This window comes from Diabrotica virgifera, chromosome 1 (genome assembly GCF_917563875.1).
Source record: "Diabrotica virgifera virgifera chromosome 1, PGI_DIABVI_V3a".
Taxonomy (NCBI): domain Eukaryota; kingdom Metazoa; phylum Arthropoda; class Insecta; order Coleoptera; family Chrysomelidae; genus Diabrotica; species Diabrotica virgifera.
The window spans coordinates 19,948,776-19,964,417 of NC_065443.1; the positions used below are offsets into that span (position 1 = coordinate 19,948,776).

General features: G+C 32.6%; 1 protein-coding gene across 2 annotated transcripts in view; it reads left to right on the plus strand.

Annotated features, from left to right (window-relative positions):
* Positions 1–15,642, plus strand: part of LOC114324607 (T-box transcription factor TBX20-like) — a 227,211-nt gene that overhangs the window by 144,724 nt on the left and 66,845 nt on the right. The window lies entirely within an intron of this gene.

Below are 15,642 nucleotides of genomic sequence, written 5' to 3' on the forward strand. Positions count from 1 at the left end.
TCACTTGAAGAGATTAGTTTTTTGATATAAGGTTTTTTTTAAATTCTGTGGAAATCTTGACGAAATGGGCCAACCAAATTCACATTCAGAATCAACGGATTATCAAATTCAAAACATCAAAAATTATGCGTTATTTATGTTTTGAAAGTGTATATAAAAATCGACAATAAAATAAAACTTATTTATAGAAAAATTGAGTTTACATATTATCCAAATTGTTCAGTAATCATGAAAATATATTGGGCCACAAGTAGGCAATGAATCACTGCAGACAGAAACGTCACCTCGAGTGGCGAACCGCGGACCGACACGACACGCTCGTGAAGATGTAATTGTGCGTTTCGCATAAAGATGTTGCTTTGACTAACTGCCAACACTTTGAAGTTAAACTATTTTCACAGCAGAAAATAAACTTATAATAGTGGATACGAAACGATACACATAGCCTGTTAGTGGCTTCATTTTCTTTATTTTTAAACATAATTACCTCAAAAAATTTGATTTCTATTTTTTACATCAAAACAAACAATGCCACACACATAGTGTATGTGTTTGTGTGTTTATTTTTTTCTTCGTGTTTCTACCGAGTGCTTCAGGGAGGAGTAACATAATTGGATTTTTGCTATTACATTTTCTGAGGTTTTTTCCATTTTGGAGTATTCCATTGTTCTGGATTCTCTAGTTTAAGCATTTGCATTAATTTGATTAATAATACTACTTTTTATTAAACAGATCCGACACAGATCTTCAAAACTATATGGTGGTGAAAAAAGGAAGCGAAAGTAGCAGTACCAAATGCCAAAGCAGAAGCGTATTCAAACCTATACGATCAACTTGATTCCAGGGAAGGCGAAACGAAGATATATAAAATAGCCAAACAGAGAGCAAAGAAAGCAAAAGATTTTAATCAGATTAGATGTATCCGAGATGAAAATAATAAAATACTAGTTCACGAAAGGGATGTCAAAAAGAGATGAAGAAAGTACTTTGGCAGCTTATTAAATGAAGAATTTGACAGACAGCCTGTAGAGTCAACGGAGACAGTAGCAACAATGGTCACCAAAATAACCAACGAGGAAGTGGCTTAAGCGCTTCAATAAATAAAGAAAGGAAAGGAGGTAGGACCAGATGATATTCCTGGGGAAGTATGGAGAGCATTGGGAGACACAGGAACAAGGTGGCTAGCAGGTCTATTTAATAGAATTATGGAAGTTGGACAAATGCCAGACGAATGGAGAAGCAGTATACTGGTACCTGTTTACAAAAACAAGGGAGATATACAACAATGTACAAACTACAGGGCTATAAAACTGCTTAGCCACACCATGAACATATGGGAAAGAGTAATTGATAGACGGATACGTGAAGAGACCAAAATACCCGAGAATCAATTTGGCTTTATGCAGGGTAGATCAACAACAGATGCAATTTCCATTATAAGGCAGTTGATGGAAAAATACAGGAGTAAAGAAACAAACGCTCATATGGTATTCACTGATCTTGAGAAAGCATATGATAGAGTTCCTCGAGAGATTCTGTGATGGGCACTCAATAAGAAAGGAGTCCCTGGTGAATATGTAAAGATTGTGAGGGATATGTCTGAGGGAGTAACGACTAGTGTTAGGACAGGTGTGGGTGAGACTAATAAATTTCATGTGAAAGTAGGATTGCACCAAGGCTCTGTGCTTAGTCCGTATTTATTCTCATTAGTTTTGGACCAGATAACAGCGAAACTACAGGGTAACATTCCATGGTGCTTAATGTATGCTGATGATGTCGTGTTAGTAGGAAATAGTGAAACAGACTTGGAACAAAAACTGGAACAGTGGTGACAAGCTCTGGAGGAAAAAGGTTTAAAACTTAGTAGGACAAAAACAGAGTATTTGGAATGTTCATTTAAAGATGGAGCTACTACAAATAAAATGGTATCTTTGGATGGTGAAATGATTGTGAAAAACAATAGTTTTAAGTACCTAGGATCGGTATTACAGAGTAATGGAAAAATAGATGGAGATGCATGCAGTGGAATTAGGGCTGGATGGATGAAGTGGAAAAAAGCGAGTGGTGTGTTGTGTGACAGAAAAATTCCAATGAAGCTGAAGGGAAAATTCTATAAAACAGCCATAAAACCGGCTATGATGTACGGAACTGAATGTTGGGCAGTGAAAAAGAAAAAGAGGAACAACGAATGCATGTGGCGAAAATGAGAATGCTTAGATGGATGAGTGGAGTGGCAAAGAAGGATAAAATTAGAAATGAGTATATTAGGGGAAGTATAGGTGTGGCACCAATTGATGCCAAAATGAGAGAGCATAGGTTAAGATGTCCGGGCCAAAAATATTGATTTTTGCAATTTGATTAAAAAAAAATTGTTCAAAAAAATTTGGCCCACTTTTCACGTGGGCGACTTCTTGAACCTTATTCTGGGATGTCTCACGAATGTAATTATGCAAAAGAATCTCATGGGAATATTTTTTTTCCCAACGAACCCGCCGTTTTCGCCTTGTCTAACTAAGCTTTTTGGAATTATAAATGAAGCTGGAGATGATATATTGGAATTAGCAACAGCATAAACACTCCCCCCAAATAAACCATTAAGACTTTAACCAAGCAGTGCGAAGAATAACTGATTTGCCAGTTCCTGTGAGGTGTAGGGAAGGAAAACCAAAGAGGACTTGGTTTTGGTCTCAAAGAGAACCAAAGAGGACTTGGTTTCTCTTGGGAGAGACGCTTAGAGAAAACATGTTAGTAAAAGGAATTGATATTGGTATGAGTCAAGGTAGAAACTTATGGAGAAAAGTAATTCGTCGACTTCATTTTTCCATGATCATCCCGGTCATCCTCTCCTTCTTGTTCTTCTTGGGCTCCATTCTGCAACCTTGCTTATCCATGTAATTTCTGCTCTAGTTACATGGCCGTGCCATTTTAGTCTTTTCTTTTCTATATACTACAGAGCATCTTTCTCCACTTTCATTCTTCTCTTTATCTCTTCATTTGATATTGTCTCTCTTGTGATCGGACCACATCGCACCTTGAAAACAAAAGTGGCATTATCCCAAAAACTAAATATTTCAGTATGACCGTTTAAAGTTTTTCGAAGAGTTCTGTAATGGATATTGAACTAAAATAACCGAATTACATACTATAATTAATGTTATTCAACAGTTTGATTAAAGCACAGTTAGCTTCTACCGAAGAAGGCAAATTAATAATGTAACTACTAATTTAAAAAAAAATCTTTAAAAAAAATTCCTTATAGTGCCACTTTTGTTTTACTTAAAAGTTCTGATTATTAGAATAAAAAGTCAAGTTAATATTTACCTTATGATAAAAAAACAGAAAAATAAAACGAAATTGTCGCATATTAAAAAGAACAATCGTTTATTTGGTAAAAGTAAACAAACTATTATTAATACTTAATGAAACTTCACATTTTCTCGAAATTAAAATAATTAAAAAACTTAAATATTATTCAAACATACTTTGATAATAGGATCTGTAATAATTGGGAATTAAGCCAGCATCAATAAGACTTCTTACATCATCTTTCTTTCTCTGTGATATATCCAATTTACGCTGATACAGAGGTTTGATTTCTGAAGGACGACTATTTCTATTGGTTCTTTTATTTAAGTCAAGCTCTTTAAAATCATCAAAGTAAGATGTTTTGTAGCTAATTTTTATCTCTTCATGTTCGTTTTTCTCAACTTTGATTACTTTTAAATCAGACAGTTTTACAACTTGGCCATCTACGCTCTTATTCAGCCTCGGAACCGGTAATTGTTTTATATCCAAGAAATCGCCATAGCTCATTTCATTTACAGCGAAAGGTGTCCCTCTTTTTTTTGCGCTTCGAATAGCACAAACATATTGCGAAGGTACGTATATTGGTCCTGACTTAAGACATCTTTTGACTTGTTTTTCAATCAAAGAATGTACAGCGTCCCCTTCGTTCTGAGTATGACCACGTATTAAAAATTTGTGGGTAATAGATTTTATTTTTAAATTTAGGACAGCATGTATGTACATCCCAATAATGAACTGGTTTTTTTGCTGTCCACAACAGTTATCAGAATAAAAGATGACATTCAATTTTTCATCAGCAGTTAGAGACTTTTTCTGCAGATACTTTAAAACACAACTAGCTATCTCATTAGCTCCGCGATTTCCTTGTGTTTCATCCCAAAAGAAGCATTCAGTTTTGTCCTGTTTGAGTTCAGAGATAGTAAAATTTAAGCAATTTACTTTAGACTTGTAATAGAAAGTTGATACCTCACCATTTGGAACTGGCATTACTGCTTGCAAGTCATAACATGCCACAATAAAACTGTGCGACACGTTCTCTTTATCATTAGCCTTTTCCTCGCGACTCTTTTCTTTTTCAGCCAAATGTCGCTCATAATTTTCTTTTTGTGCATCTTTTTCACAACCTTCAGCAATCTTGTATTTAGTACATTGCTCACATTGATCCTTCTTTGGTGCAAAGAACCCAATATTAAACTCCTCGTTAAATATTTTTCGATATGTGTGTATCATTACATAGGGTGATCTTTGTTGTATACAGTCTTCTTTGTAATCAAAATAAATATCTGTTAAGGTTTTTCCGCCATCTATATATTCCTTCGTTGTTTGTTTCCGCAAATAATGACTTTCAATTCGAGGTATACTATTGATGTGACGTTTTACTCCTTCTGTCAAGTCAATTGGCACTTTTCGATGTTTTCCATGTTTACCTCTTTGTTCACCTTCTAGTATACCAGTCATATTATTTCTCTTCTCAATAACTGTTCTGATACATCTATCTGTTATATTTAATGTATTTTTAAAAAATGTTTTACATATTTTGCTTCTAGTACCATTGACATCAAAATAGAACGCACTTTTTAACTTTCTAGTCGAATCTGCTTTCTTGTATTGATACTTTGGATGAATCTCTTCTATATTACGCGAGATATATTCTCTTTGCCTGATCAGCGAAGCCATTCCCCAATAATCATGGAATAATCGTTTTCTTGATTCCTCATTAATTTTTTCTGGGCATTTCAGGCGACAACTTAATCCACAAGAACTTTTTATAGTTTTAGCTTGGATCACTTTTTTTGATCTAGAACTCGAAACATATTCTTGTCCAGAGTCTTTTAAAGACTTAGCAGTTTTGGCATATCGTTCATTTTTTTTTTGTTTCCTAGGTTTGTCGATCCCATTTAAAATAGCAGATGGAATATCCTCCATGACATTATTATTTGCAATCCGAACATTTTCATTATCTGTTATAGTTAGCAACTCATCACCAATATCGTTAGATATAACATGTTCATTAAAATCCTCGTTAAAAGAATTTGAATTATTCTCATTTATAATTGTCGTCAAATCACCACTATTTTTACTTACTACTTCTTCATGTATGATTATTTCGTTTTCATTAGAAAGTTCTGAATTTTTTTCATCTACGTAAGCTGCACATTTAGTGAAAGAATGTGAGGAAGAACTTGAAGAACATGTAGAGGATCTTGTAGAACAGGAGCACGAGCTGGAAGAAGATGAAGATCTGGAAGTAGATGAAGAGCTGGATTTTCGGCATCTTTTTTTGGGGGGTGCGTAGGTTCTGTCATCGTCTGAAACGGGTGAAAAGTCACCACTGTCATCACTGGATAAGTTTTCGTTGTTAAACGAACCGAAGTCGTTGCTGGATGTTTGTAAATGGTTGGATTTAGTTTCTGTAAAACCTAAACTTTGGCATCTTTCTTCCATTTTTTCAGGTACTGGATTTTGACTACCTTTATTTTGAGCTACTAATTGTAATATTCTTCTACTTCTACTGTGTGAATTGTCCATGATTATAACCCCTTAAACAAAAAAAGTCTATGCACTTAGCAATATTTTGATGGTGTATCTAACGTTAAAATCATGTTCTTTTTCAAGAAATAATCACAGTTATTTATATTTCATTATTATAAAACCACTACACACGAGAAACTGCAATTAATATCTTTTATTTATCTTTTATTTATTAAAATACAGCATGATTGTCCTATTATTTTTACTAAAAGACTGACATTAAACTAAATTTGACATTTATCGAGTTACAAAAAACAGTATAATCTCATTCCACTTCTTAGAAAAATGGCACTTAACGAAAAATGCTATTATTTAATTCGTTGATATAAGAACTTAGTCATTTAGGTTATTCAAAAACCGACACTATACTTAAAATGTCAGTTTTTCATTCATTAACTAGGCAGAATAACTACATAATTTACGTAAAAACTGGCACTAAAGAAAAAATGTCACTTTTTTACTTACCACGACGTGCTTCTCCCTTAACAATCCGCCGGAAACAGATAGAGTGCCACTTTTTAAATTACCACTTTGACAAAACACCTAAAAGTCAAAAGTGACACTAGCGACTTCTAGGAGAAACTATGCGAGCTATTAGAACAGGAGTCTCTGCAAAAGGAGCGTTTAGTCAAAAGTAATGCAGATGTCGCTATAACTAAAAATTGATGTTTTCAGTATAGTGCCACTTTTGTTTTCAAGGTGCGACATCATCTTCTCCAGTATTCCATTTCGGTCGCCAGAATGCTTCTTTGGTTTTTTTTATGATCCAAATTTCAGCTGCATATGTCATGATACTTCGTACTATTTTGTGGTATATAATTTTCTTTTGCTTTCTTCGATGTTTTTATTCTAGATTATACTATAGACTTGTCTTATACTCTTTCTCTAAGATCTTGTTCATTACAATCATTCAATTTTTGAAGTTATACTTCTTTACGATCGAGAGTGAAATTTTATAATGCCGGGCGCATGCGCACACAGACAGTATGTATTACGTTGCTAATCTTTCAAGATATGTATGTATCAGCGCTGTCAGCGCAAATAAGTCATATTATATCATATAAAAGGATATATTAATGTTCTTAGTAAATGTATTATTTGTTATAATTTTTGTGTGTTTGGATTTGTCTTCCTCGGGAATAAGATATTTTATAATAATAGTAAGTATATTTAAAGTATTTTTGTATACTTCACTTGGTCTATTAAATTTACCAGTATGTATGAGAAATCTTGTAACCTGTCAAAGCAAAAGGAATGTAGCTCAGTGGTAGAGTGTGTGACCGAAGATCAAGAGGTCCCGGGTTCAAATCCCGGAAGATTCGTATTCTTTTTTTTTTATATTGTTGGTATCGTTTTATTAAAAAAAATGGTAGGTAAAGAAAGTTAGTTTAATATTTAAATAAAATACAAATAACCTGTTAAAGTATATTAATTTCGTTGAAATCATAATAATAGAAGTAGAACTTCTTACGTGCGTACAAAGTACACACATTCTTTTTTTATCTTTTCTTCTCTTGTTGCATTTTTCGACATTATAAATCCCAAATATTTAAAATTCTGCGTTCTTTTAATTTCTATTAATTCTTTTCTTCATGTTTATTTCCAGGCCCATCTTTCTGTATTTTTATTTATTTTTTAATAAGGCAAGCCAACCCCGCATAAACACGCGGATAGACAAATTTTGTTTGTGGTTTGTGGTTTGAAGACTTCTTCAAATTCTTTAAATGCCATATGGGGTCCTAGGTTAAATTATCTTCGTTTTTCAATAATTTGTTTGTAATAAAAACGTTGTCGTTAGTTGACTTGCCTTTTCGAATACCATCTTTTTACCAAGTTAATGACTGAAGTAATATTTTTTTAATCTATTATGGTAATGTCAGTTATTAGGTAGTTATGCCTTACACGACCGAAACAAGACCAGACACAAGCAAAACACAAAGAAATATGGAGACCAACTAAATGAAGATCTTAAGAAGGATTGCTGGAAAAGGACTACAGGACAGGGTAAGAAGTGAGGAAATCAGACGCATGTGTGGGGTAGACAATATAAAAATACCTGGGTAAAGAACAGAAAAGAAGAGCGGAATCAATACATAAGCAGGATGTCTGAATGAAGGATCGTAAGAATAGCCAGGGACAATTCACCGTTAATCAAAAGAAGTATAGGACGCCCCAGGAACAGATAGAACGACAATTTAGGGGCAGAATAAAAGGCACCGTTGAGGAAAAACAGGAACTACTGCCTATATAAAAGAAAAATAAGAAGAAGGTATTCGGTATTCTTTTTTCACCAGGGTCAGAACTAGGGTGTATAGGAATCAAAACTACATATTAACTTGATAGTTATTTATGATATGATATAAGTGTTAAAAGTACAATTTTAAGGCACGCATGTGAAAGTTATGAAAAGTGCAATTCACACGAGTGCCTTAAAAATGTACTTTTTAACACGTATATCATACAATATTTTTTCTACAAACGTCTTATATATCAACAATTATAATTTATTCATTCTCAATTACAGGACAATATCTACAAAAACGTCAATACGTAAATAATAACAACTATAGAATAACATCTTACTTTTATTGTTGTATATTCTAACAAATTTTATTAGTTTTTTTCTACAAACGTGTTAAAAATGCAATAATACAGTTTAAATTAAATTTTAAAAAACCTTTTGAACCACCTTTTTCAAATTGCGCAAGTTGCACTATTAATATTAATGTTAATAATGAAATATTAATATTTTGACGTTTCACAATTGGACAATTCACTTTTAACTGCAGTGCCTTAAAAATTTTAAGGCACTAGTGCTTTAAAGTAGCATTTTTAACGCTCCTATGGAGTGCTAAAAATTGCATTTTTAACACGGTTGTAGAAAAAAATATTTTAGAAATACGTTTACATTATTATTTATACATTAATTTACATTAAACTACATTTTTTAAACGATTTTTTATCTCCAACTATTTTTCCAATAGCAATTTTAGAAATTTATGCAATAAGGGGTCTTTAAATATAGGGCGAGGACAAAAATTATTGTTTTAAATAATTACGCACTAAATAAAGATATATGTAGGAAAAAAGCTTTATAGGTAATATATTAATATAATTATTGTTATTATATAAAATACAAAAATCTATTAAAATCTATTAACCTATCGGTATTTCGGAAACGCTTGTCAGAAACTGCGTGAACGAAAAGGTAAGGGGTATAATTAAAACATATTTTTAAGGCAAAAAACCACGTTGATAACTGGCTTCCGAAGGAAAGACAAGGGTGGGCCCTTACACATAAATAAAAATTATGACAACGTAACACAATAAATTTTCGAGGGTTATGATTAACTGAGTTGGCTTTTATAAAGCTGCCAAATTATTGATAGTACGGTCAATGTGTGGTCGCAGCTTGAATAAAAATCATTTTAACTAGAAATCTAAAGAGGAGATTTGAAAAGAGTAAAAAAATAAAAGAAAAATGGAAAACAAAGCGTAACAATTGAATAATGTTTTATTTAAATTAAAATTTATAGACGTAATTTTGTATTTTTAAAGTCAAAAGTAGTTTTAAGTATATTGAAACTTTTAAATATTCGACTACGTACTTAAATAACATTTTAAATATTTGGAAAATCATAACAATCATAACTGTGTCAATGAAAAAATCAAACTTGTGTCGTCATCAGTCTACTGCTGAACATAGGCGTCCTCAAAAAACATCCAGGTTGCAGATTTGGTAGGAGATCTTCCCGAATTTCCTTTAAATTCATTTGGTTTTAATTAAAAAAATATCTGGTTCATCTAATGTGTCTTATTGTGGTAATATGCTTGCTCACCGATATTCAAGATTATATTTTTGTTATATAATATCGTTTCCTCGCCTCCTCTATGAATTTCTGTGTCACCCTTTTTGTTTTTAATCTCTAATTTAGTATTTATTTAGTTAGTCGATTTTCATTAATTTTTTCTGTATGCTTTTATTTTCTTATTCACCACGTACATGATCAGTTTTATCTTACGTCTTCATTTTGCTCTCTATCAACTCAGATCAAGGTTTTACATCCATATAACAGGTAAAATGTGGTTATTGGCCTATAAATTGTTATTAGTACCTATATGTTTTCTTATCCTGTTGTTCAAGGTTCTGTGAATCGTTCGGCATATATACTAAAACCTGTCAAAAGACTAAGTTTTTCAACCTAATAAAAATATTTGTAAATTAAATATGTTTAAAAGATTTTTAATTGAAAAACTTTATTGGCCCATTTCCTGGTGACAACCTCCAAGGCTTCTACAATATGCAAGCCAAATGGATGCTGCAGTGAAGACTAAAGGGAAGGAATTCTACACTATGCAATTCACAACCCCCGTCTGCAGCGTGGTAAAGTTCCAACGGAAAATGGACCTAGTTACTCTATAGGAGTAATACTAATATAAAAATAAAAATGTATACCATTTTTATTCATTGAATTGCGGTGCGAAACCAAAACTGTCTTAATTTTTACTCAGATCAGAGAGTGCAGCCAGCACCCTTATCGACGATTTCACCTCTTGTTAGAGGTTCATCAGAGACTGCATAGGCTGCTTTTCTCTGGGCCAGGTAAAAATCTTCGACATATCCATCTCCCACCGCAACTGACGAGATGGTAGTAGGTGCCTAGCGGCATCTGCTAAATAAAAGACTAAGTTTTTCAACCTAATAAAAATATTTGTAAATTAAATATTTTTAAAAGATTTTTAATTGAAAAACTTTATGGGCCAATAAATGGGCCAATATACATGGTATACATTTTTATTATTTTTATTTTTAAAACCTGTCAATTTTGTGATCAGTGTCTCTGTATTTGATTCATCGGCACAAAGTACTGTTTTTATTTGAGTATGTTGATCGATCTGTATCGATCTGTACATCCATCCGTATGATTTTAACCCATCCATTTATATATAGTGATATATGATATACCTACAAAAATATTGTTTTATGCTGAGCATGATTACATAGTAAATTCTATATGAGAATCTATACGTTTCGATAAGGTTGTACCATTGCTGTAAGCAATGGTGAGATAGCAAATAATTTCGGGAAGAACTAGAGAGTACCAATGAGGTCAATTATCTAGGGGTAACGCTGGATTTAAAACTCAATTGGAGAGTTAATATTAACAATAAAACCAACAGAGCTATGCAACCTTTCTGTTGTAGGTAAAACCTGGGAGTTGAAACTAAAGATAATCTATTCGATATACACATCAGTGATGCTACCGAGAGTTACTTATATTCTTTGGCGAAAAAAGACGTCTTGCAAACTTGTACGACCTTTCTCATCGTCCTACAAAGACGCTTCTAAATATAACAGGATCTTTGAATTGTACAGAAACGGCAGATTTAGAGGCTATCAGAGGATTCACAGCTGTCCTTTCGATGGAATTATCTATGTCGGCCGTCGGCTTTATTACCATCCAGATATTGAACAGCCACATAGTTATTAGTGAGAGTACTTCTGGCAGTAAAGACCCCACTCACCAAATCAAAACTGGCAAGGAACTATAAAGATCGCCTCAACAAGTTAGCAAAAGATAATAAAGCATCATAAGCCATTGCCAATCTGAGTGCCGATCATGAAGAAGTGCTTAGGAATAAACGAGCAGATATGTTTGAAAAAGAAGGCTCGAGAGAGACCTTTGTGGATTAAGAACCTTTCGTTGACAACACTGAAGATATTACAATAAACGAGGTGCAGAACTAGTTAATAAGGAATAAAAAAAAATGGAGATCCACTCAAGGGCAAATACAGACTAAGAAAAAAATCAAGAATACGTACTCATAAAAAATTTGATGAACCTCAATAAACGAGAGAATAAAACAGTCACTAAAATGCGTTTAAGATATCGTTTAAAAAACTAGGTAATGTGAAAGAACCATGGTGCAGAAAATGCGAAATGGAAGAAAGGACTGTCAAGGACTACATATCATATATGTCATTGCAATCTTTTAAGTGATGGCATTTCTGCGAGGCAGAAATCCACTGCAACTGAATATTGCACCAGAAGAGATGATAAACTACCAATAAGAAAATAACTGTGGGACTTCGTTGAGGTTACAGGATTTATCTGAGTTTAATGTAAAAACAAGATATAGTATAAAAGTCTTACTACTGAGTGCCAGTAATTAACGAATCGGGACTGAACTAAGAAGAAGAAGAGAAGACTTTGAAACTAATCAGAACACATGTCTGTAGTGAAAATCGAGGCATCAAAAGAAGCTTATTTCAAAGTAAGATCATGGCTCATTCCCAATAATATTGTAAGTGGCATTAAGATGCCACAAGGAAATAGCTATCAGAACAATAGTAATAGTTTTAGTTCTTCGAGTCTTGCGAGAAGTTTTCGAATAAAAAAGTTTTAGAAATTAAAAAAATAACTGACAACGGAACAAAATCATATAGTCCAGAAAGCCACTGCGCATCCGCTAGGAAAAATATTCTAATTCGGATTTTTTGCACAATCTTACTCAAAAAGGACTCCTTTTAACAAATTTGCATGTTGCCAGGACCAAAAGGTGGTCAAAAATTTTTTAAATGTTTTTTTTTGTTTTTTTTCCTAAAATATTTTTTTTTTGCATCGAACAAAGTTTTTTTAGGTTTGTTAGATCATTCCAAACAGAAAAGGTTTTTAGTGACTTTTCTCTAAAAATTATAGTTTTTGACATATAAGCGATTAAAAATTGAAAAATTGCGAAATCGGCCATTATTAACCCTCAAAAACTATGTGAAAAACTTAAAATTTGAATGTTGCCAAGGTAGGTAGATATTCTTTAAACATCGATTCATGAAATCCCGAAGAGTTTTTTGCAATACAATATTCAAAACTCCTTTGTTTTTTAATTGATAATCAAGCGTGCGCGACACTATTTTCCACCGACAGTATGGTGCAAATGAAAGGAATAAATTCGTTATTTCGTAAACCGGCGAATTTAAAGAAAAATCCCGAAACAGGTCGATTTGAATTTTTAAGTTATGATATTGTGGCATGTATGGTATACTAGTGACGTCATCCATCTGGGCGTGATGACGTAATTGATTATTTTTTTAAATGAGAATAGGGGTCGTGTGGTAGCTCATCTGAAAGGCTCTTCAATTCTCTATTCAGTAATATAAACATTTACATAATTATTTATACAGGGTGCCCAAAAATTTTTATTAAATTAAATTATTTGACAAAAAAAGAAGTAGAACGACACCCTGTATAAATAATTATATAAATGTTTATATTAATGAATAGAGAATATAATTATATATATAATTGAAGAACCTTTCAAATGAGCTAGCACACGACCCCTATTCTCATTTAAGAAAATCATCGATTACGTCATCACGCCCAGATGGATGACGTCACTAGTATACCATATATGCCATAATATCATAACTTAAAAATACAAATCGACCTGTTTCGGGATTTTTCCATAAATTCGCCGGTTTACGAAATAACGAATTTATTCCTTTCATTTGCACCTACCTGTCGGTGGAAAATAGTGTCGCGCACGCTTGATTATCAATTAGAAAACAAAGGAGTTTGAATATTGTATTGCAAAAAACTCTTCGGGATTTCATGAATCGATGTTTAAAGAATATCTACCTACCTTGGCAACATTCAAATTTTAAGTTTTTCACATAGTTTTTGAGGGTTAAAAATAGCCGATTTCGCAATTTTTCAATTTTTAATCGCTTATATGTCAAAAACTATCATTTTTAGAGAAAAGTCACCAAAGACCTTTTCTGTTTGGAATGATCCAAAAAACCTAAAAAAACTATCTTCCATGCAACAAAAATAATTTTAGGAAAAAAACAAAAAAAAAACGTTTAAAAAATTTTTGACCACCTTTTGGTCCTGGCAACATGTAAATTTGCTAAAAGGAGTCCTTTTTGAGTAAGATTGTGCAAAAAATCCGAATTAGAATATTTTTCCTAGCGGATGCGCAGTGGCTTTCTGGACTAATATGCAAACAAAAATTTACAAATTGACATAATACTCAGACACGATCGGACACCGAATAAACGCAGATAAAACCAAACTCTAAAACAATAGTAACTCTCAGTCACTCAAATAATAAAATAATGATAAACGGTAAGGAAATAGAAGAGGTAGACAAGTTCACATATAGTAATAAAGACTCAACATGCATTCAATGCTTTAAATAGAATTTGGCGAACAAACGAAACAAAAATTAAAATCTTTAATAGTTTAATCAAAAGTATACTGACAAACTACGGAGCAGAGTCAAGCATGGAAACAGGACAGTTCAATTGAAAAATTGCAAACTTTTGTAAACAAATCTCTAAGAAAAATACTGAAAATATACTTTTCCAACAGAATAATTTATACAAAAAACTATGGGGAAAACAAAGCAAACTAACATAATATTTACTATAGTCAAGGAAAAACGGAAGACAAGCACTTGATTATCAACCAGAGGAAAAAAAAGAGAGGAAGACCAAACAACAGCTGGAAAAGAACTACAACGAGAGAACACGAAAAAATTGGACTAGAATGGGGTTAAGTCAAAAACAGAACAAAAAATAGAAGAGAACGGAAGAAACTAGTACACAGTTTATCCAGAGAATAAACACAAAAGAAAATACGCTGAACCGACCAGTCAGCATTCTTACCCTTTTGGCCAAGGAATGGGTAAGCACCCAATACTCCACAAGGACGGATGGAACTAGAGAGAGAGAAGAAAGATAAAAAATAGCATTATTTTTCAATAGTGTTCAATTATTCTAAAAATAGAAATCAAAATGTAAATTTACAAACTGTTATATCTATAAGGAGTTGCAATGGGTGGGAAAACCTCTCAGTACGGATCAATTGGGATATGGAGAACAAGCCTACGTTCTTTCCGATGAGGCTTCAATAAGAGCCGAAAATCGCGATTCAAGGGACTGGACTGCGCTCCGTATTCTAATTGAAAAGTAAGATTGTTTTGCCTTCGCATTGCAACTGAATTAAAAATACAATTTTTATTTTATTTTTATTGTTATATCTATTTTTGTAGAGTATTTTAGTGTGTTTCTCGTAGTATTTTAATTGCTGCCAAAATTGACTGGGTTATTGTGGGTCTCGAAAATTTACTGATGTATAACCGCTTTGAAATATATTTATCATCGAAAGGTGTCGTTACGGATGCAACATGTTCGGATTCAATTATGGGTTTCGGAGAGTTCACTTTTTAGGAAATGATAACTTAGGGTTAATTAAAGGCCATTTAAGGTACAACAGTTGAGAAGGCGATTAAGCCGCCAAAGTTTATTGAATTTTCGAAACATTAGGTGTGAGGGTGAGGACCTAACTAGATATTATTTCCAGAAGATTATTACTTTTTTTATTTGTACTTTCAACCTACCTTTTTAATTTCGGTTTTTATATTTATTATTTTTAATGCTCGCGCAAAATACCTATAACTATTAGTTTATAGATCTTTTATGTTTAGGTAAGTTTTGTGAATAATAACTTTTGTGTTTAATGTAGCCTAAACGTTCCAATTTTTATGGTATCGCAAAGAATTAGGATATTTTTAACAATTTATGACCTTAATAAACGCAAATGTCAAACAAAAAAAAGAAGAAGTTATTCCCGAAATTTGAACAAATATTTTGGAAGTAATCAGTTTGGGTAAAGGATTGCTTTGCTGGAATATTTTGAATATATAAAATATATAGTTTTACATTTAAAAAATATGGGAAAATTGTAATTTTCTTTTGTAGTTCATCCTGTATCCGAATATTCGTTTATGATGAAAGAAAAA